The 21,632-nt window shown below is 45.3% G+C and overlaps 1 protein-coding gene across 2 annotated transcripts in view; it reads left to right on the top strand.

Annotated features, from left to right (window-relative positions):
• The first annotated feature begins 11,201 nt into the window (after positions 1-11,201).
• The window catches only part of Cdhr2 (cadherin related family member 2), a 57,264-nt gene continuing 46,833 nt past the window's right edge, over positions 11,202-21,632 (top strand). For both annotated transcript variants that reach the window (XM_045153323.1, XM_045153324.1), the window contains exon 1: positions 11,202-11,338. The gene's annotated coding sequence lies outside the window, so the exon portion shown is untranslated. The remainder of the gene's footprint in view (positions 11,339-21,632) is intronic.

Below are 21,632 nucleotides of genomic sequence, written 5' to 3' on the forward strand. Positions count from 1 at the left end.
TGGGGTCGGCGTAGTGGAACCTTTCTCGCGGGCCCCGCGACCCGGGCGCGCGCGCGCACACAGCGGGGCGGCGGGGGGTGGGGAGAGGCACGCCGGGTTGCACCGCCTCCTCCCGCGCCCGCGCGCACGAGTGGAACAGTCCGGACTGCACCATGCGCGCGCGGGCGGAGGGGTGGTGGGCGCGACGGCCGGTGGGGCGTCCCCGGCCACGCCCACCACTGGGGTGCGGTGGGGGAGGCAGAGGGCGTGCAAGGGCAAGGCCAGGACCTAGCTTCCCAGACGCCGGAAGGCTGAGTCCATTTCCCCTTCGATTAAGTCGCATGACTCCAAGCACTGTCAAGACTTTGTGTCCCCCAGCAGCCTGGGGATGGGAAGGAGGTTAGGGGTAGACATACAAAGAACCTGCTCGGTAGATTTTTTTAGCACCTCGCCCAGGGCCATTCTCGGTTTTCTCATCTGCGAAATGGGAGTGATGATGCCTCCTTCAAGAGCAAGTAGGCTCCAATGACAAAAAGATGAGGCAAAGACATTGCTCCCTTAAGCCAAAATGCCACACAGGACCGCCGCTAGACCCAGGCTTATACAAGCCCAGACCGTGTTCCCCAAACCCAGATGGGCGCAGGTCAAGCGAGGACTACAACTCCCAGAATGCCACACTAGGCCGTATCCCGTCTGTATTAGTGGTTCCTGAGGACCACGCCCCCCAGGTTGCAGGCCCTGGGATTCTGGCTAAGGATTTGGGATGCTTTGTTGGTTGGTGGCTCCTGTCTAAAACGTTGATTTCGTGGGTTTGTTTCTTTGTTGAGGCTGGTTGCTTATTCTAGTCAAGTCTGACATGGAACTCACTGTGTAGTAGCCCAGACTAGCTTTGAACTGCTACCAGCATTTTGGGGTTCCTGGCCAATGCATAGATAATTTTGGGGTGTCTCCGAATTCTTGTCTTACGAATTTGAAGAATAAAATCTACAGGCCAGAGGATAAGTTCAGAGTTTTTTTTTTTTGTTTGTTTGTTTTTCGAGGTAGGGTCTCACTCTGGCTCAGGCTGACCTGGAATTCACTATGTAGTCTCAGGGTGATCCTGAACCAAGGCGATCCTCCTACTTGTGCCTCCCGAGTGCTGGGATTAAAGGCATGTGCTACCACGCCCAGCTAGGCTTTCTTTTCTTTTCTTTTTAATGTGAACCCCTTAGTTTAGTCTATTACTTACAGTGTCTGGGGTAGGATTTCTAGAAAAGAGCAGTCTTCCCAGAAATCTTCATCTCTAGGAAAGGCTTTGGAAGGACTCCCTAAGAGGACAGAGATAAGAAAAGGCCAGAGCCCGGTGGATATTTCTCACTGGTAGTAAAGTGTAATGACCTAAGTTTTCCCTACAGGCCCAAGGATGAGACTTCTATTTAACCAAAAGAAAAGCTATTCACTTTGGGGCCCTGCCACCCCTAAATTGCCTTGGAGTTCAGCCATCTTCCTACTTCAGCCTCCTGCCTGCTAATTTTCAGGAGTGAGCCACCACCACTGAGCCAACTTTGTTTTTCCCTTTGTCCTTGAAAGATACTTTCTTTCAAGAGAGAATGTGTGCTTTGGTAGAAAACTCAAGGTCTGGCGGGCAGGGTGTGGGGCGAAGAGTTGATTCTAGGGTGGGAGGCTGACTGGTCCCCTGACTACAACAGAACCACCAAGGGACTTTGTACTCTGCAAAGTGCAGCTGTCCAGGGATGGCAAGGATGTGCAAAGGGATTAAACGCATTCACAACAAAGAGCCACTCTTACCCAAGGTTCTACAGAGATTGCCAGGACTGGGGACAGTATTTCCAAGTTGCAGATAAAGTGGCTGCTCATAAAGAAAGAATGGCTTGCCTGTCGTCATACAGCTAGTCTGGGGTAAACTGGCACTAATTCAATTTGACTAGTTTTTGAGCACATACAAAGGATGCACCACAGCAAGGATGGACCATGGGAAGTTTTTTTTTTTTTTTTGAGGTAGGGTCTCACTCTGGTCCAGGCTGACCTGGAATTAACTCTGTCATCTCAGGGTGGCCTTGAACTCATGGCAGTCCTCCTACCTCTGCCTCCCGAGTGCTGGGATTAAAGGCATGTGCCACCACGCCCGGCAAGGGAACTTTTTCTGATGACATTCTTTATTATTATTTTTTTTTCAAGGTAGAGTCTTACTCTAGCCCAGGGTGACCTGAAATTCACTATGTACTCTCAGAGTGGCCTTGAACTCACAGCAGTCCTCCTACCTCTGCCTCCTGAGTGCTGGGATTAAAGTCATGTGCCACCATGCCCGGTCTGATCATTTATTTATTTATTTATTGTTGTTTTTTTTCAAGGTAGAGTCTCGCTCTAGCCCAGGCTGACCTAGAATTCACTATGTAGTCTCAGCGTGGTCTTGAACTCATAGCAGTCCTCCTACCTCTGCCTCCCCAGTGCTGGCATTAAAGGTGTGTGTGCCACCACACCCGGCTCTGATAGTTTTAAAAAATATATTTTTGGCCTGTAGAGGTGGCTTAGCTGCTAAGCACTTGCCTGTGAAGCCTAAGGACCTTGGTTCAAGAGTCAGTTTCCCCAGGATCCACAAAACCAGATAGATGCACAAGGGGGCGCATGTGTCCAGTTGGTTTGCAGTGGTTGGAGGCCCTGGAGCACCCATTCTCTCTCTATCTGCCTCTTTCTTTCTGTTGCTCTCAAATAAATAAATGAATAAATAAATAAAAATAAACGAAAACATTTTATTTTTACTAGGGCTGGAGAGATAGCTTACCAGTTAAGGCACTTGCCTGCAAAGTAAGGACCCAGGTTCAATTCCCAACTACCCATATAAGCCAGCTGCACATGGTGGTACATTTGTCTGCAGTTTGCAGCGGCTGTATGCATATTCTCTCTTTCTCTCTCACACACACTCACTCTCTCTCACCTGCCTCTTTCTGTCTCTCTCAAATAAATAAAATTATTTTTTAAATATTTTATTTTTATTTATTTGCAAGGAGAGAGAGAAAGAGAAAATGGGTATGCCAGGTTCTCCAGTTGCTGCACACACTCCAGATGCATGCGCCACTTTATGCATCTGTCTTTATGTGGGTACTGAGGAATCAAACTCAGATCATTAGACTTTTTTTTTTCCTCGAGGTAGGGTCTCGCTGTAGCCCAGGCTGACCTGGAATTCACTATGTAGTTTCAGAGTGGCCTTGAACTCATGGTGATCCTCCTACCTCCCGAGTGCTGGGATTAAAGGTGTGCACCACCACGCCCAGCTGGTTTTTTAAAAAATATTTTTTAATTAATTAATTTATTTGACAGAGAAAGAGGGAGAGAGAGAGAGAGAGGAGAAAATGGGCATACCAGGGCCTACAGCCACTGAAAATGAACTCCAGATGCATGAACTCCTTTGTGCATCTGGCTAACGTGGGTCCTGGGGAATTGAACCTGTGTCCTTTGGCTTTGCAGGCAAATGCCTTAACTGATAAGCCATCCCTCCAGCCCAGGTCATTAGGCTTTTGCATGCGATTTCTTTAATCACTGAGCCATCTCTCCAGCCCATGATCCATTGATCTTTCTTTCTTCTTTTTGTTTTGTTTTATTTTTTTGAGGTAGGGTCTCGCTCCAGCACAGGCTGACCTGGAATTTACTCTGTATTCTCAGGCTGGCTTAGAACTCACGGTGATCTTCCTACCTCTGCCTCCCAAGTGCTGGGGTTAAAGGTGTGAACCACCACACCTGGCTCTTTCTTTTAGTTTAATTAAAGCATACACTTAACACAGTGACCACAAAGGACACCTGATGTGTGGGCATTATTGTCCATGCATAAATTGTTCTGCTATCTGCCCTGTACTAAATGAATTCATGCTTAATCATTATAAGATTAGTCCATGCAACAGTCTATGACTTGGAATATGGCCTTATGCATACTTTACAGGTGAGGGCATCGAGGGAGAAAAGTACCTTTCCCAAGTTGGTAAGCTGCATGGGGACTTAGGACTCTGGTTCTCCTGGGTTCTTAGCCCCACTTTCTACCTACCTGTGCAGGTTTGTATATACAGGGTCCTCCATAGCCTCATGTGTTTATCAAGCCTTAGACTCAGTCTTTAGCTGATAGCAATTTTGAAGAGCCATTGGAGCCTTTGGGAGGTGGAGCCTTGCTGGAGGAGGTGTGTCACTGGGGGTGGACCTTGAGGTATATAAATCCAGCTCACTGGGTGTCCAGGGCTAGGTCGTGCTTGCTGTTACCTTCCATCTGATGTGACAAGATGTGATGCCCAGCCTGTGCTTTTCCATGCTTTCCTCACCATAATGAAACTTCCCTTTCCTCCCATCAGCTGCTTCTGGTTGGGTGTTTTGTGCCAGCAATGATATGGTAATGGCAACATTATTATTCCCTGACACTGACCTTGGACCTGGACCTGTTACTCAGACCTGGATCATTGCAGTCCAGAACCCAGTGAACTTCCCAGGCTGCCTTGTGACAGGGGCCAAATGATTCTTGAGATGGGTGGGACAGCATCTGGCCACACTGGGTTCATCTAGATGTTGTCCAGCCTCTGGCTCACCTTGTAACAGAACAGTGACTCAGAGCTGTCGTCACCAACCCCTGAGCAAGGAGGGAGCACAGGGTGGGGACCTGAGTTGTCCCCAGGCTGGCCACAAAGACCTAGCACTTGGGTCTAGAGCAAAGCTGGAGATTGGAGCCTGTGGTGAGGTGACCTGCTTCCCTTCCATCCAACCAACCCACCAGCCATGTTGATCCCTTTTTCTTTTCCTTTTCTTTCTTTTTTATTTTTGTTTTAGTTTTTTGAGGTAGGGTCTCTAGCCTCTAGCCCAGGCTGACCTGGAATTCACTACGTCGTCTCAGGGTGGCCTTGAATTCACAGCAATCCTCCTACCTCTGCCTCCCAAGTGCTGGGGTTACAGGTTTCTTTCTTTCCTTCCTTCCTTCCTTCCTTCTTTTTTTCTTGACAGGAAGCTGACAGCTGTGAGCTGAGGGTCAGGGCAAGAAGAGTTGCACAGACACGTTACTATGCCTGATCTGCCACCAACTCACAAGTCTGATCTTGGACACTGTTTTCCCATTCCCAATACAAGCAAGGTCCTCCCTAGAGTCGCTGGGAAAATTAAAAAGATAAAGTTTGGGCTGGCAAGGTGGGTCAGGTATTAAAGGAGCTTGTTTGTAAAACCTGATGGCCTGGGTTTGGTTCCCCAGTACCTACATAAAGCCAGATGAACAAAGGGGCATGTGCATATAGAGTTCATTTACAATGGTAAGAGGCCCTGGCATGCCTGTTTTTGTTTTTTTTTTTCTCTCTCTCTCCTTGCAAGTAAATAATAAATTATTTATTGATGTATTTTTTTTTCTTTGGTTTTTCTAGGTAGCATTTCACTCTAACCCAGGCTGACCTGGAATTCAGTATGTAGTCTCAGGGTGACCTCGAACTCACGGCAGTCCTCCTACCTCTGCTGTGATTAAAGGCGTGTGCTACCACGCCCCAGCCCTAGATGGTTTTTACCCCTATGTGCATGTGTGTATGGTGTGCCTGTGCCTATGGGTGTGATGTATGTGCGTGTGGAGGCCAGAGGTTGACGTGGTGTCTTCTGAGATCACTTTTTATAGAGTCAGGGTCTTTCACTTGAACCCGGAGCTTGCCAATGTGGTTTTGTCCAGCTTTCCATCTTGCCCTGGGGATCACCTGTCTCTGCCTTTGGAACACTGGAAGTACAGGTGGACCACTATGCCTGCTTGACATTTACATGGGTGCTGGGGATCTGAAATTCAGTCCTCAGGCTTATGAGGCAAATGTTTTATCTACTGAGGGGCCTCTCCAGCCTTCCCACTTTTTTTTTTTGAGACAACATCTCACTATATTAGCCCAAGTTAATATATATAATATATATAATATAATATTGGGAGTTCAAAACTCCCAGTCTTCCCACCTTAGCCTCTCAAGTGCTGGGTAACAGATGTGGCATCATGCTCAGCTAAATGTATGCATATCTTTCTTTTTTGTTTTTATTTTTTGTTTCTCTAGGTAGGATCTCACTCTAGCCCAGGCTGACCTGGAATTCACTATGGAGTCTCAGGCTGTCCTTGAATTCATGGTGGTCCTCCTACCTGTGCCTCCGGAGTGCAAGTGTTGGGATTGAAGAAATATGCCATCACGTCCCACTGTTTAAAAAAAATATATATTTAGCTGGGCGTAGTGGTGCACACCTTTAATCCCAGCACTCGGGAGGCAGAGGTAGATGGATCGCCGTGAGTTCAAGGCCACCCTGAGACTCCATAGTGAATTCTAGGTCAGCCTTGGCTAGAGTGAGACCCTACCTTGAACCCCCCCCAAAAATATATATATATATACATATATATTTATTTATTTGCAAGCAGAGAGAGGGGGAGGGAGGCGAGAGAGTGCCAGGGTTTCCAGGTACATGTGCAACTTTGTACATCTGGCTGTATGTGGGTACTGGGGAATCAAGCCATTAGAGTTTGTAGGCAAGCATCTTAACTGCTGAGCCATCCCTCCAGCCCTAATTCCTTTTTTTTTTTTTTTTTTTTTTTGGTTTTTCAAGGTAGGGTTTCACTCTAGTCCAGGCTGACCTGGATTTAACTATGTATTCTCAGAGTCACCTCGAACTCACAGTGATCCTCCTACCTCTGCCTCCTGAATGCTGGGATGAAATGCATGTGCCACCATGCCCGGCTTGTTTTATTTTTTTTATTTTTATTTTTTGAGATAGAGTCTCACTCTAGTCCAGGCTGACCTGGAATTCACTATGTAGTCTCAGGCCGTGAACTCACGGTGATCCTCCTACCTCTGCCTTGCAAGTACTGGGATTAAAGGTGTGCGCCACCATGATGCCCAGCCTCTAATTCACCTTTTTTATCCTGGGGTTCACTGATTAGGCTAGACTGGCTGGCCAGCAAGCCCAAAGATCTGCATGTCTCTGCCTCTTCAGTACTGGAACTGCAAAGTGTGTGCCACCAGGCCTGGAATGTTGACATGGGTTCTGGGGATTGAACTTGGTTTTTCACGTTTGCAAGACAAGCACTTTACTAACTAACCTACCTTCTCAGCCCAGACATAAGATTTTACACAGATGGGTCCTATATCCCTTTTTGCATTGACAGCCAGGAGCCACATAAACATGATTCATGGAGCACTTCTTTTTTTTTTTTAATTTAAATTTATTTTCTTTTTTTATCTTTTCACAATTTTTATTAACATTTTCCATAATTAGAAAAAATATCCCATGGTAATACTCTCCCCCCCCAAGCACTTTTCCCTTTGAAATTCCATTCTCCATCACATTACCCCCACATCTCAATCATTCTACTTACATATATACAATACCAACCTATTAAGTACCCTCCTCCCTTCCTTTCTCTTCCCTTTATATCTCCTTTTTAACTTACTGGCCTCTGCTACTAAGTATTTTCCTTCTCACGCAGAAGCCCAATCATCTGTAGCTAGGATCCACATATGAGGGAGAACATGTGGTGCTTGGCTTTCTGGGCCTGGGTTACCTCACTTAGTATAATCCTTTCCAGATCCATCCATTTTTCTGCAAATTTCATAACTTCATTTTTCTTTACCGCTGAGTAGAACTCCATTGTATAAATGTGCCACATCTTCATAATCCACTCATCAGTTGAGGGACATCTAGGCTGGTTCCATTTCCCAGATATTATAAATTGAGCAGCAATAAACATGGTTGAGCATGTACTTCTAAGGAAATGAGATGAGTCCTTTGGATATATGCTTAGGAGTGCTGTAGCTGGGTCATATGGTAGATCATTCTTTAGCTGTTTGAGGAACCTCCACACTGATTTCCACAATGGCTGGACCAGATTGCATTCCCACCAGCAGTGTAGAAGGGTTCCTCTTTTTCCACATCCCCGCCAACATTTATGATCATTTGTTTGCATGATGGTGGCCAATCTGACAGGAGTGAGATGGAATCTCAATGTAGTTTTAATCTGCATTTCACTGATGACTAGTGACGTAGAACATTTTTTAGATGCTTATATGCCATTTGTATTTCTTCCTTTGAGAATGCTCTATTTAGCTCCATAGCCCAGTTTTTGATTGGCTTATTTGATTCCTTATTATTTAACTTTTTGAGTTCTTTGTATATCCTAGATATTAATCCTCTATCAGATGTATAGCTGGTGAAGATATTTTCCCATTCTGTAGGTTGCCTCTTTGCTTTTTTCACTGTGTCCTTTGCAGTGCAAAATCTTTGTAATTTCATGAGGTCCCAGTGATTAATCTGTGCTTTTATTGCCTGAGCAATTGGGGTTGTATTCAGAAAGTCTTTGCCAAGACCAATATGTTGAAGGGTTTCCCCTACTTTTTCCTCTAGCACTTTCAGAGTTTCAGGTCTGATGTTAAGGTCTTTAATCCATTTGGACTTAATTCTTGTGGAGCACTTCTTTTACCTAGAACTTCAGGACAGCTATTTTGTGTATTCTATTCAAGCCTAGATTTCCTCTTTTTTCTTTTCTTTTTTTTTTTTTTTTTAAGTAGGGTTTCACTCTAGCCAGCCTATCCTGGAATTCATTATGTCCTCTCAGGGGTGGCCTTGAACTCATGACGATTCTTCTACCTCTGCCTCCCAAGTGCTGGGATTTAAGGCATGTGCCACCACACCCAGATAAAATTTTTGGGTTTTTGAGGTAGCGTCTTGCTGTAGTCCAAGCTGACCTAGAATTTACTCTGTAGTTCCAGGCTGTCCTCAAACTCACAGCAATCCTCCTACCTCTGCCTCCCAAATGCTGGGATTAAAGGCTCCTTTTTAAAATTTTATTTTTATTTATTTATTTATTTATTTTGTGTGTATGTGTGTGTGAAGGAGAGTTGGTGCACTGGGCCCTCCAGCCACTGCAATCAAACTAGACGTGTGTGCCACCTTGTGTGTATGTGTGTGCTTATATCATCTTGTGTGTTTGGCTTACATGGGATCTGGAGAGTCAAACCTGGATCCTTAGCCTTCACAGGCAAACACCTTAACAGCTAAGCCATCTCTCCAGCCACTTAATTTTTTCTTTTTGAGGTAGTGTGGTGGTTTGATTCAAGTGTCCCCCATAAACTTAGGTGTTGTGAATGCTAGGTCCCCAGCTGATGAATATTTGGGAATTAATGCCTCCTGAAGGGAGTGTATTATTGGGGGCAGGCTTATGGGCTTGATAGCCAGTTTCCCCTTGCCAGTGTTTGGCACACCCTCCTGTTGCTGTGGTACACCTTATGTTGGCCAGGGGGTGGTATCCACCCTCTGCTCATGCCATCATTTCCCCCTGCCATTGTGGAGCTTCCCCTTGAGCCTGTAAGCCAAAATAAATCTCTTTTTCCCAGAAGCTGCTCTTTGTTGGGTGATTCCTACCAGCAATGTGAACCGGACTGCAACAGGTAGGGTCTTGCTGTAGCTCAGGCTGACCTGGAATTCACTATGTAGACTCAGGGTGGCCTCGAACTCACAGTGATCCTCTTAATTCTGTCTCCTGAGTGCTGGGATTAAAGGTGTGAGCCACCACGCCCAGTTAAAATATTTTATTTGAGAGAGACAGAGATAACGAGGCAGACAGAAAAAGTGAACAAGAGTGTGCCCAGGCCTTTTACCACTGTAAATGAACAAACTCCAGACTCACCCACCACTTTGCACATCTGGCTTTATGTAGGTGCTGGGGAATTGAACCTGGCCTGAGAGGCTTTGCAAGCAAGTGCCTTAACCATTGAGCAATCTCTCCAGCCCCCTCCATTGTTTTCTTTATTGGTCCAACTTTGGTCATATACTCAACCTGGTCCAACAGTTGTGGCCCAGGATCTGAGTGTCCAGGCCTAGGCCACATCCTTAGCATGGAGTGGTGTGGGAGAATGGTGTGTGGAGATTCCCCAAAGGAAAACTAGGGGACTGTTACCTTGGGAAGAACTACTGGGTGGGCAAACTGGAAGGTTGGTGTTGCATCTAGAGTGAAGGGACTGCCGTGTGTGTGTGTGTGTGTGTGTGTGTGTGTGTGTGTGTCTAAGAGGATCCCCCACCAGGGAAACAAGAGATGCCAGGTGAGGAGGAGGGCCAATGTGGCCTCTCCCTCTGCTTTCTGTGTGTCGTGTATCGTGTGTAGGATGCCCGATGCGGGTCCCAGCTCAGCCCTTTGCTCTGGGGAGGCAAGCTAGGTTCCTGCCCTCGTCACGCGTTCAGGCTCTGCCTCTGTGGAGTGATTCTGTTGGCTCCCTTCCGGTCAGGCAGCTTTGAGTGTGATGTGAAACCCACGGGAGGTACTTAATAACTGCAGTTGACTCCATCCACCTCCTCTTGGCCTTTCCCAGGACCCCTGTGCATCATGAGCTCCCTTGGTGGATCTGGGGCTCCCTGAACACAGACGCCACAGGACCGGGGGTCCAGGGCCACATGGAAGCAGTGCTGCTCTGAGGGACAGCCAGCTTCCCCAGTCACTCAGCTAGAAAGAGGCAGACACAGGCTGGTGATCTGCTAAGGGCCCCTTTCCCCCTGGGCCAACATAGAGTGGCTGAGCCTTGAGACTGGATGAGATGGACTTGGGGGCCCGGGTCCCACTGGGAGGATAGTATTAAAACCAGCCTGGGCCGGGTAGGGTGACACACACCTGTAATCCCAGCACTCGGGAGGCAGAGGTGGGAGGATCACCATGAGTTCAAGGCTACCCTGAGACCACATAATGACTTCCGGGTCAGCCTGGACTAGAGTGAGACCCTACCTCGAAAAAACAAATAAATAATTAAATAAAACAAACCAGTCTGGGTGGATGAAGTCCCCATGAGGACCTGAATGGAGGGGACAGGTATCATCAGGCTGGGAGGGCCTTGTCCAAACTCCAGGGTGCCCTCATTCTGTACCAGTCTTGGGTTGGCCCTCAGCCTTGATGCCTGACTGTTAACACTATTTTACAAGTTCCCTTTTCTGACTTGACCCCATGCACCTCCTCTGACCTCTGTGACTGAAGACTTGCAGCAGAAAGGGGACAGAAGATCCCCACCTTGACCTCTGATGGTCACCCTCCCCACCTCCAGGCCGCAGCAGGGTGAGGTCTTGTTCCCTTGTCCTCTGGGCTGGGCGGCTGCCTCCAGTCCCAAGATCCCTGAGCCCAGTGCTTCCTGAGGAGTCGGCCCCATCCTGGGAGGTGTGTTTTCTGCAGGGTTAATGATTGCTCAGGGGAGGCGGAGATGGTGCCAAAGTCTGCGAGCTGGGCTGCTGCTAGCTCCAGACAGTGCCCACCTGTGCCCGTGGGTGTCCATCACCACCTCGGCACCCCTTCTGGGGTTCAGCTAGAGGCCACCCAGCTCAGCTGCGGCAGTGGCTGGGGGTCACCTGGCCAGGGGTAAGCTGTGGGCCCTGGGACCCAGACAAGCTTATGGGGGGGGGATCTTTTAATCTCACTCCCTGGCATCTGGGAGGGGACACTGGAGGACAGAGCTAGCTGTGGCAATGGGTTGGGCAAAACTGGGATTGAGTAGTAGCAAGCTGTGAGGTTTCAGTTTCTTCTGGAATAAGAGGGTCTAGGACCTACTCCCAAGGGCCCTGGTGACTCCCTGGCCTGTCCTCCAAAATTCTAGGGGAACTTGGAGCGACTGAGTTTTCTCAGGATGGGGGAAGAAAGACTCCTTTCTCAGGAGGCAGAGCGTGAAGGCAGGGGGCTGAGGCCCGGCCCCAGACCCTGTGGCTTACTGGGGAAGGCTGGTCCACTCTGACTGCTTCTGGGCCTCGGCTTCCACATCTGAAGAGTGGAAATGATGCTCATAGTGGCCAGAACCTAGAGGCCGTGAGGGTTAGAGGCCGTCCATCTGCCTTAGAAGCTCAGGGAGCCTGGACATGGCTCTCCCAACCTGATCTTACTTGTCCAGTATCACCTCAGGTAGGACTAACCATGCTGGTCCTAGCCCTGGCTCAGTCCCTGGTAGACAGTATGGAGACCCATCTGAGAGTCTGGACAGACCTCATCTCTCAGGCAGGACACATTTGCTGGTTAGCACAAGGCTAGGTTTCAACATTAAGAACCTTCTGACCAAAACAGGACATGGCTTTAATCTTGCCCCAGTTTCTCAGCAGGGAAACTGAGGCTCAGAGAGGGGAAAGGTTTTCTTGGGGCTGGTGAAATGCTGGGATGTAAACCTAAGGTCATGTGACTCCATACCTGTCTCTCAGCTGAAGCAGCCTGGGGGTTGGGGCACCCTTGCCGGCCACAGGGAACTCAGCGTCCCTAAGTCTTACGTCCTTGTACCCAGGCATACCTGCTGGGCTGGCGGGTGAAGGGATGGTCCCTGTGGGATCAGTGGCATGGGGCCATCCTCACCCAGGGCCTTTATCAGTATCCACTCATTGCTCTCGGTCATCCCTTTCTGAGCGCTGCCAAGCATCCATTTTCCCCAATGACAGGATCTGAACAATAATTCTAACCTGGAGAACAGCTGTAGGAAGGAAACAGAAGAAAGCGGAAGTGAAAGGGTGTGGAGAGCTGCCGATGGCTGGAGGAGGACTGACTGAGCCTCCCACGGTGGCTCTCCCAGGAGCCCTGAGAATAGGCCTAGGGTCCTCACTCACAGTGGCTCAAAATCTAGAAGCTCTTTGTATCCCAGACTGTTTTGAGCTGTGGCCAAAGCCTCCTCCCTGTGGAGCCTGAGGAGCCACACTTGGCGGGCCAGGTAGGGCAGGAGGACAGCCTGGGTGTGGTGGCTCATGAGCCCTGAGTGTTCCTCCTCTTTTTCTTCTTCTTCTTCTTTTTTTTTTTTTTTTTTTTTTGAGGTAGGGTCTTGCTCTAGCCCAGGCTGACCTGGAATTCACTATGTAATCTCAGGGTGGCCTCAAACTCACAGTGATCCTCCTACCTCTGCCTCCCGAGTGCTGGGATTAAAGGCGTGCGCCACAACGCACGGCTTCCTCCTCTTTTTTTAATCCTTCGACACTTTATGTACATGTATTTGTCTACACACATATACATATATATATACATATATATATACATATAGTGTGTATGTGCATGTATTAAATTTCAATTGACACATGGTAATTGTATGCATTTATTTATTTTTCAAATTTTTATTAACAACTTCCATGATTATAAAAAATATCCCATGGTAATACCCTCCCTCAATTGTATGCATTTATGATGAACAGTGTAACATTTCCATACACACATGGTATGTGATGGTCAGACCAGGGTAATTGGTATGTCTGTCATCTCTTATTTATTCTTGTTTTTTCAAGGTAGGGTTTCACTTCACCCCAGGCTGATCTGGAACTCACTATGTAGTCTCAGGGTGGCCTTGAACTCACAGTGATCCTCCTACCTCTACCTCCTAAATGCTGGGATTAAAGCATGTGCCACCACACTGTACCCCCCCCCAACAATTTTCTTTAATAATTTATTTGAGAGACAGAGAGAATGGGCATGCCAGGGCCTCCAGCTGCTAAAAATGAACTCTACATGCATGCATCCCTTTGTGCATCTCGCTTTACAGGAATCAAACCCTGGTCATTAGGCTTTGTTGTTGTTGTTGTTGTTTGTTTGTTTTTTGTTTTTTCAAGGTAGTGTCTCACTCTAGCCCAGGCTGACCTGGAATTCACTATGTAGTCCCAGAGTGGCCTTGAACTCTCGCCGATCCTCCTACCTCTGCCTCCCAAGAGCTGGGATTAAAGGCGTGTGCCACCACGCCTGGCCCACAGACAATTTTTTAAAATAATTTATCTTAATTAATTAATTTATTTGACAGAGAAAGGGAGAGAGAGAGAGAGATAGATAGATAGAGAGAGGGAGAGAGAGAGAGAGAAAGAGAGAGAGAGAGAATATGGGCGCACCAGGGCCTCCAGCCCCTGCAAGCAAACTCCAGAAGCATGTGCCCCCCTTGTGCATCTGGCTAACGTGGGTTCTGGGGAATCCAACCTGGGTCCTTTGGCTTTGTAGGCAAACGCCTTAACCGCTAAGCCATCCCTCCAGCCCCACAAACAATTTTTAATAGCAAGGAAAGAGGAATGGGAAGAGCTTGGGAACAAGGACAGTGTGTTTTTAGGATGTGGGTAATTTCTGTCTCTGACTTACCCTGACAGGGTCTTGTTCTGTAGTCCAGGCTAACCTAGAACTCCTCATACTCCTGCCTCCTGACGGCTGGCTAGAGGTGGTGTTTTCAGGCCCAAGTCCTGTCTCTTAGAAAAGCAAACCGAGTCAGGTGCACAGTGCCTGGGGGCTGGAGCCTGGCTGTGCCTTGCTGTAGATCCAAGGTTGGCTTGTGATTCCCCTATAGCAGAAAAGGGTACCCAGCGAATGGATCCGCTGAATATTGCTGAGTCGTCCTCTCCTCCCCCAGGCTCACCTCATGAGCACTTCCATTCACTTCTCTTTCCCTTAAGCCCTGCACTGGCCAGCTCCTGATTAGGGCCCAGAGGTTCCAGCATTGACCTGAGCTTCAAAAGACCCTTTCATAGAATTTTCACAAGTGCAAAAGACACAAGAGGGCCTTTAGGGCAGAAGGGACGGAACATGCAAATCCTGGGGAATTAGAATGCACGAGTGTGTGCTGCGGTCTGGAACATTCCATGGGCCTGGGCCACAGGTGGGGTGGGGGCAGAGGAGAGAACTCTATGTGGAAAGCAAGCCCCAGACCCCAGGACTTCGCCTTAAAGACAAGAGCAGAACCTGCAGCCAATGGAGCCTCAGAGAGCAGAACCTGCAGCCAATGGGAGCCTCAGAGGGCAGAACTTGCAGCCAATGGGAGCCTCAGAGGGCAGAACCTGCAGCCAATGGGAGGCTTGAGCTTGGGAGTGACTGTGGCCAGTGAGATGGAGTAGCTCACCTGGTGCCACCATTAACTCACAGCGCATTTTCCTTAAGTGACAGAATCAGGGGCTGAGGCTGTGAATTGCAGAACTTTGAACTCATTCTGATCAACGAGAATGCTTGTGCAGTCACTGTGACAAGCAGGGGACAAGACTGCATGAAGCCCAGGATCAGCCCCGGCAGTACTGGAGAGAGGACCAGAAAGAACACCAGGACAAGTGTCAGGCAGCTGCTGCTTTGGGGTGCTGGGCAGAAGCCTTCATTACCCTGAGGCTCAAAGGCCCTTTCTGGGCAAAGGAGCTGCTGATCCCCTTTAAGGGGTAGTGACCAGCGTTAGGGCAGATGCGTGGGCTCATGTAATTGGAGTCATCCTCTTTGCTGAGTGGAAGGCAGAAGGTTCTAGAAACCCTCCTGGCATGAGAATGGGCGGGAAGGTGGGGGAAACGTCAATGAACAGTGAGTTTTCATGGGGGCTGTAGGTAGAGGTCCAGAACAGTTTGGTCTGTTCTTTCTCAACCTCACATGTTTGAGGGCTCTGTGTGTCTTACAGGAGTACATGGCACGTCACGAAAGGAAAAAAAAAAAAAGCGTAGAAAAGAGAGAGAGAACCCAGATTTTTCTTCTTCTAGTGCTAAGTACGGAACTCAAGAGTTCTGTGCTAGGAAAGTTTTCTACACTGATCATCATCCACTGTCTTTTTTTTTTTTTTTTTTTTTTTTTGGTTTTTCCGAGGTAGGGTCTCACTCTAGCTCAGGCTGACCTGGAATTCACTAGGTAGTCTCAGGGTGGCCTCGAACTCACAGCAATCCTCCTACCTTTGCCTCCCAAGTGCTGGGATTAAAGGCGTGCACCACCACGCCTGGCCATTTTTTAAATATTTTTATTTATTCATTTGAGAGAGAGAGAGAATAGGTGCTCCAGGGCCTCCAGCTGCTGCAAATGAACTCCAGACACATGTACCACCTTGTGCATCCTGGGGAATCAAACCTGGTCCTTTGCACCTCAAACACTAAACCATCTGTCTAGCCCTCCAGTGTCGTTTCAAGATGCTACTTTGAGATATAATCTTCCCAGTTTGCCAGGCTGGGCTTGAATTCCATGTCCTACTGCCTTACACTCCAAGTAGCTGGGATTAAAGGTACACACCATCATGCCCAGCTTGAAAGAGGACAGATCACGTGGCTTTGGATTCTAAACCCATTACTGACTGGGCAGTGCCTCTTTCCCCTATTCAATACTTAGAACTGGTGATAATGGGTGCAAAGTGCCAGTCGCAGCAAATAGCTCTTCCCTGCTGGCTCCCTTTACCCTAAAAATCTGGGTAGAGGACAGGAAAGAGGGAGATCCTTGGGAGGTGGACTGATAGAAACTTTCTAATGGTACTGAATCTGCCTCATGTGCCTGCCAGCTGTATACCTAATGTGCCATGGCCTTGCTTCCAACAGAGAGAAAAAAGAGGGCTGGAGAGATGGCTTAGTGGCTAAGGCACTTGACTGTGAAGCCTAAGGACACAGGTTCGATTCCCCAGTACCCAAATAAGCCAGATGCACAAGACGGCGCATGTGTCTGGAGTTCATTTGCAGTGGCTAGAGGCCCTGGTGTGCCCATTCTCTCACATGCTCTCTCTCTCTCAAATAAATAAATAAAATATTTAAAAATTTTTTTTAAAAGAGAGCTGGAGAGATGAGTTAGCAGTTAAGGTGCTTGCCTGCAAAGCCAAAGGATCTAGGTTCAATTCCCCAGGACTCACTTAAGCCAGATGCACAAGGTGGCACATGTGTCTGGAATTTGTTTGCAGTGGCTGGAGGCCCTGACCTGCCCTCTCTCTTTCTCTCTCTATCTCTCTTTCTGCTTCTCTCTCTCTCAAATAAATAAAAAAAAAAATATTTTTTTGTTTTTTTTAATTTCATTTTATTTTTTCATTATCTCTTTTTTGTTTTTTATATTTATATTTATATTTTTTATTTAATTTTTATTAACATTTTCCATGATTAGAAAAAAAATCCCATGGTAATACCCTCCCCCCCACACCATTCTCCATCATGTTACCTCCCCATCTCAATCATTGTACTTACATGTATACAATACCAACCTATTAAGTACCCTCCTCCCTTCCTTTCTCTTCCCTTTGTATCTCCTTTTTAACTTACTGGCCTCTGCTACTAACTATTTTCCTTCTCATGCAGAAGCCCAATCATCTGTAGCTAGGATCCACATATGAGGGAGAACATGTGGCGCTTGGCTTTCTGGACCTGGGTTAACTCACTTAGTATAATCCTTTCCAGATCCATCCATTTTTCTGCAAATTTCATAACTTCATTTTTCTTTACTGCTGAGTAGAACTCCATTGTATAAATGGGCTACATCTTCATTATCCATTCATCAGTTGAGGGACATCTAGGCTGGTTCCATTTCCCAGCTATTATAAATTGAGCAGCAATAAGCATGGTTGAGCATGTACTTCTAAGGAAATGAGATGAGTCCTTTGGATATATGCCTAGGAGTGCTGTAGCTGGGTCATATGGTAGATCATTCTTTAGCTGTTTGAGGAACCTCCACACTGATTTCCACAATGGCTGGACCAGATTGCATTCCCACCAGCAGTGTAGAAGGGTTCCTCTTTTTCCACATCCCCGCCAACATTTATGATCATTTGTTTTCATGATGGTGGCCAATCTGACAGGAGTGAGATGGAATCTCAATGTAGTTTTAATCTGCATTTCCTTGATGACTAGTGACATAGAACAATTTTTAGATGTTTATATGCCATTCGTATTTCTTCCTTTGAGAACTCTCTATTTAGCTCCATAGCCCATTTTTTGATTGGCTTATTTGATTCCTTATTATTTAACTTTTTGAGTTCTTTGTATATCCTAGATATTAATCCTCTATCAGATGTATAGCTGGTGAAGATTTTTTTCCCATTCTGTAGGTTGCCTCTTTGCTTTTTTCACTGTGTCCTTTGCAGTGCAAAATCTTTGTAATTTCATGAGGTCCCAGTGATTAATCTGTGGTTTTGTTGCCTGAGCATTTGGGGTTGTATTCAGAAAGTCTTTGCCAAGACCAATATGTTGAAGGGTTTCCCCTACTTTTTCCTCTAGCACTTTCAGAGTTTCAGGTCTGATGTTAAGGTTTTTTAATCCATTTGGACTTAATTCTTGTGCATGGCAAGAGAGAAGAATCTATTTTCATCCTTCTGCAGATATATATCTAGTTTTCCCAAAACCATTTGCTGAAGAGGCTTTCTTTTCTCCAATGAGTATTTTTGGCATTTTTATCAAATATCAGGTGGCTATAGCTACCTGGGCTTACATCTGGGTCCTCTATTTTGTTCCACTGATCTACATGTCTGTCTTTGTGCCAGTACCATGCTGTTTTTGTTACTATGGCTCTGTAGTATAGGTTAAAATCAGGTATGGTGATACCACCAGCCTTATTTTTGTTGCTCAGTATTATTTTAGATATTCGAGGTTTTTTTGTGATTCCAAATGAATTTTTGGATTGTTTTTTCTATTTCCATGAAGAATGCCTTTGGAATTTTGATAGGGATTGCATTAAATGTGTAGATTGCTTTTGGTAAGATTGCCATTTTCACAATATTGATTCTTCCAATCCAGGAACAAGGGATGTTTCTCCACTTTCTAGTGTCTTCTGCAATTTCTCGCTTGAGTGTTTTAAAGTTCTCATTGTAGAGACTCTTTACTTCCTTGGTTAGGTTTATTCCAAGGTACGTTTTTTTTTGATGCAATTGTGAATGGGAGTGATTCTCTGATTTCATCCTCTGTGTGTTTGTTGTTAGCATGTATGAAGGCTACTGATTTCTGTGTATTTATTTTGTATCCTGCTACATGGCTGTAGGTTTTTATCAGCTCTAACAGTTTGCTAGTAGAGTCTTTAGGGTCCTTTATGTATAGAATCATGTCATCTGCAAATAATGATAACTTGATCTCTTCCCTTCCAATTTGTATCCCTTTTATGTGTGTCTCTTGCCTTATTGCTATGGCTAAGACTTCCAAAACTATGTTAAATAAAAGTGGGGACAGTGGACACCCTTGTCTTGTTCCTGATTTTAGTGGAAAAGCTTCTAGTTTTTCCCCATTTAGTAATATGTTGGCTGTAGGCTTGTCATAAATAGCCTTTATTATATTGAGATATGTTCCTTCTATTCCCAGTCTCTGTAGGACTTTTATCATGAAGGGATGTTGGATTTTTGTCAAATGCTTTCTCTGCGTCTAATGAGATGATAATGTGATTTTTGTCCTTCAACCCATTTATATAATGTATTACATTTATAGATTTGTGTATTTTTTTTTTTTTTGGTTTTTTTCTTTATTTTTTTCTTTTAGATTTGTGTATATTGAACCATCCCTGCATCTCTGGGATAAAGCCTAATTGGTCAGGGTGAATGATCTTTCTGATATACTCTTGTATTCTGTTTGCCAATATTTTGTTGAGAATTTTTGCATCTATGTTCATGAGGAAGATTTGTCTGTAATTTTCTTTTTTTGTTCTATCTTTGCCTGGTTTTGGTATCAGGGTGATGCTGGCCTCATAAAAGGAGTTTGGTAGAATTCCTTCTTGTTCTATTTCCTGGGAAAGCTTAAGAAACAATGCTGTTAGTTCTTCCTTAAAGGTCTGGTAAAATTCAACAGTGAATCCATCTGGGCCTGGGCTTTTTTTAGTTGGGAGATTATTGATAACTGCTTGGATCTCCATGTTTGTTATAGGTCTATTTAAGTGATTAATCTCATTTTGATTTAATTTAGGTAGGTCATATAAATCAAGGAAATCATCCATTTCTTTCAGATTTTCATACTTTGTGGAGTATATGCTTTTATAGTATGTCCCAATGATTTTTTGAATTTCTCTGGAATCTGTTGTGATGTTCCCTTTTTTAAAAAAAAATTATTTATTTATTTATTTGAGAGCGACAGACACAGAGAGAAAGACAGATAGAGGGAGAGAGAGAGAATGGGCGCGCTAGGGCTTCCAGCCTCTGCAAACGAACTCTAGATGCATGCGCCCCCTTGTGCATCTGGCTAACATGGGACCTGGGGAACCGAGCCTCGAACCAGGGTCCTTAGGCTTCACAGGCAAGCGCTTAACCACTAAGCCATCTCTCCAGCCTGTGATGTTACCTTTTTCATCTCCGATTTTATTAATTTGTGTCTCTTCTCTCTTTCTTTTGGTCAGATTTGCTAAGGGTTTATCAATCTTGTTTATCCTTTCAAAGAACCAACTCTTTGCTTCATTGATTTTTTGTTGTTGTTTCTATTTCATTAATTTCTGCCCTACTCTTTATTATTTCCTCCTGTCTACTGATTTTTGGTTTGCCTTGTTCTTCTTTTTCAAGGCTTTAAGGTGAAGCATTAGGTCGTTCACTCGCGACCTTTCTAATTTCTTAATAGAGGCACTTAAAGGTATAAACTTCCCTCTTAGGACTGCCTTCATTGTGTCCCAAAGGTTTTGGTATGTTGTGTTCTCATTATTGTTTGACTCTATGAATTTTTTGATTTCTGCCTTGATTTCTTCATTGACCCATTCATCATTTAGTACTGTAATGTTTAGTTTCCATGATTTTGTGTATGCTCTATAGCTTTTCTTGCTATTGATTCATAGTTTGATTCCATTGTAATCAGACAGAATGCAAAGAATTATTTCAATTTTTCTGTATTTGTTAAGATTTGCTTCGTGTCCTAATATGTGGTCTAATTTAGAGAATGTTCCATGTGCTGCTGAATAGATTGTATATTCTGTAGCATTTGGATAAAATGTCCTGTATATATCTGTTAGGTCCATTTCTTCTATGACCTCATTTAATCCAGATGCCTCTTGTTTATTTTTTCCTGGATAACCTGTCTATCGATGAGAGTGGGGTGCTGAAGTCACCCACTACCACTGTGTTTGGTGTTATCTGGGACCTTAGATCTAATAGTGTTTGTTTGATGAACTTGGGAGCCCTGTTGGAGTGTGCCTTTAATCAATATAAAATGACCGTCCTGATCTTTCTTAACTAATGTTGGACTGAAGTCTACCTTGTCAGATATTAGGATATCAACCCCTATTTGTTTTCTAGACCCATTTGCTTGAAACACCTTTTCCAACCTTTCACCCTAAGATAGCGTCCGTCCTTTGTAGAAAGGTGAGTTTCTTTGAGGCAACAAATTGAAGGATCCTGCTGTTTAATCCACTCTGTAAACCTATGTCTTTTGGTTGGGGCATTGAGGCCTTTGATATTAAGAGATATTATTGAAAGGTGTGTATTTATTTTTGCCATTTTTTTGTAGTTCTTCCGGTTTTACTTTGCTCTTTTGTGTTAGCTAGTATGTGCGTATAGTTTGTTTTTTCTGGGTTCCTAATATGTGTGCTTTTCTTTCTCTTCAGCATGGAGGATTCTTCCAAGAATTTTCTGTAGAGCTGGTTCTGTCTTCAAATATTCCTTTAGCCTGCTTTTGTCGTGGAATGTCCTTATTTCTCCATCTATTTGAATGGATAGCTTTGCAGAATAAAGTAACCTTGGTTGACAGTTGTCTTTTAGAATTTGGTAATACATCACTCCAAGACCTTCTGACTTTTAAAGTTTGTGTTGAATAATCTGCTGTGATCCTGATGGGCTTGCCTTTGTAGGTAACTTGATTTTTCTCTGTAACTGCTTTCAATATTTTTTCTTTTGTTTGTGTGTTTGGTAGTTTGATTATAATATGGCAAGGAGAGGTTCTTTCCAGGTTTTGTCTGGTTGGTGTTCTAATGGATTCCTGTATCTGCATTGGCACCTCTTTCTCAATATGGGGGAAGTTTTCTTCTATGATTTTGTTGAAGACACCTACTATGCCTTTGGAGTGAA

Source organism: Jaculus jaculus, chromosome 6 (genome assembly GCF_020740685.1).
Source record: "Jaculus jaculus isolate mJacJac1 chromosome 6, mJacJac1.mat.Y.cur, whole genome shotgun sequence".
Lineage (NCBI taxonomy): Eukaryota > Metazoa > Chordata > Mammalia > Rodentia > Dipodidae > Jaculus > Jaculus jaculus.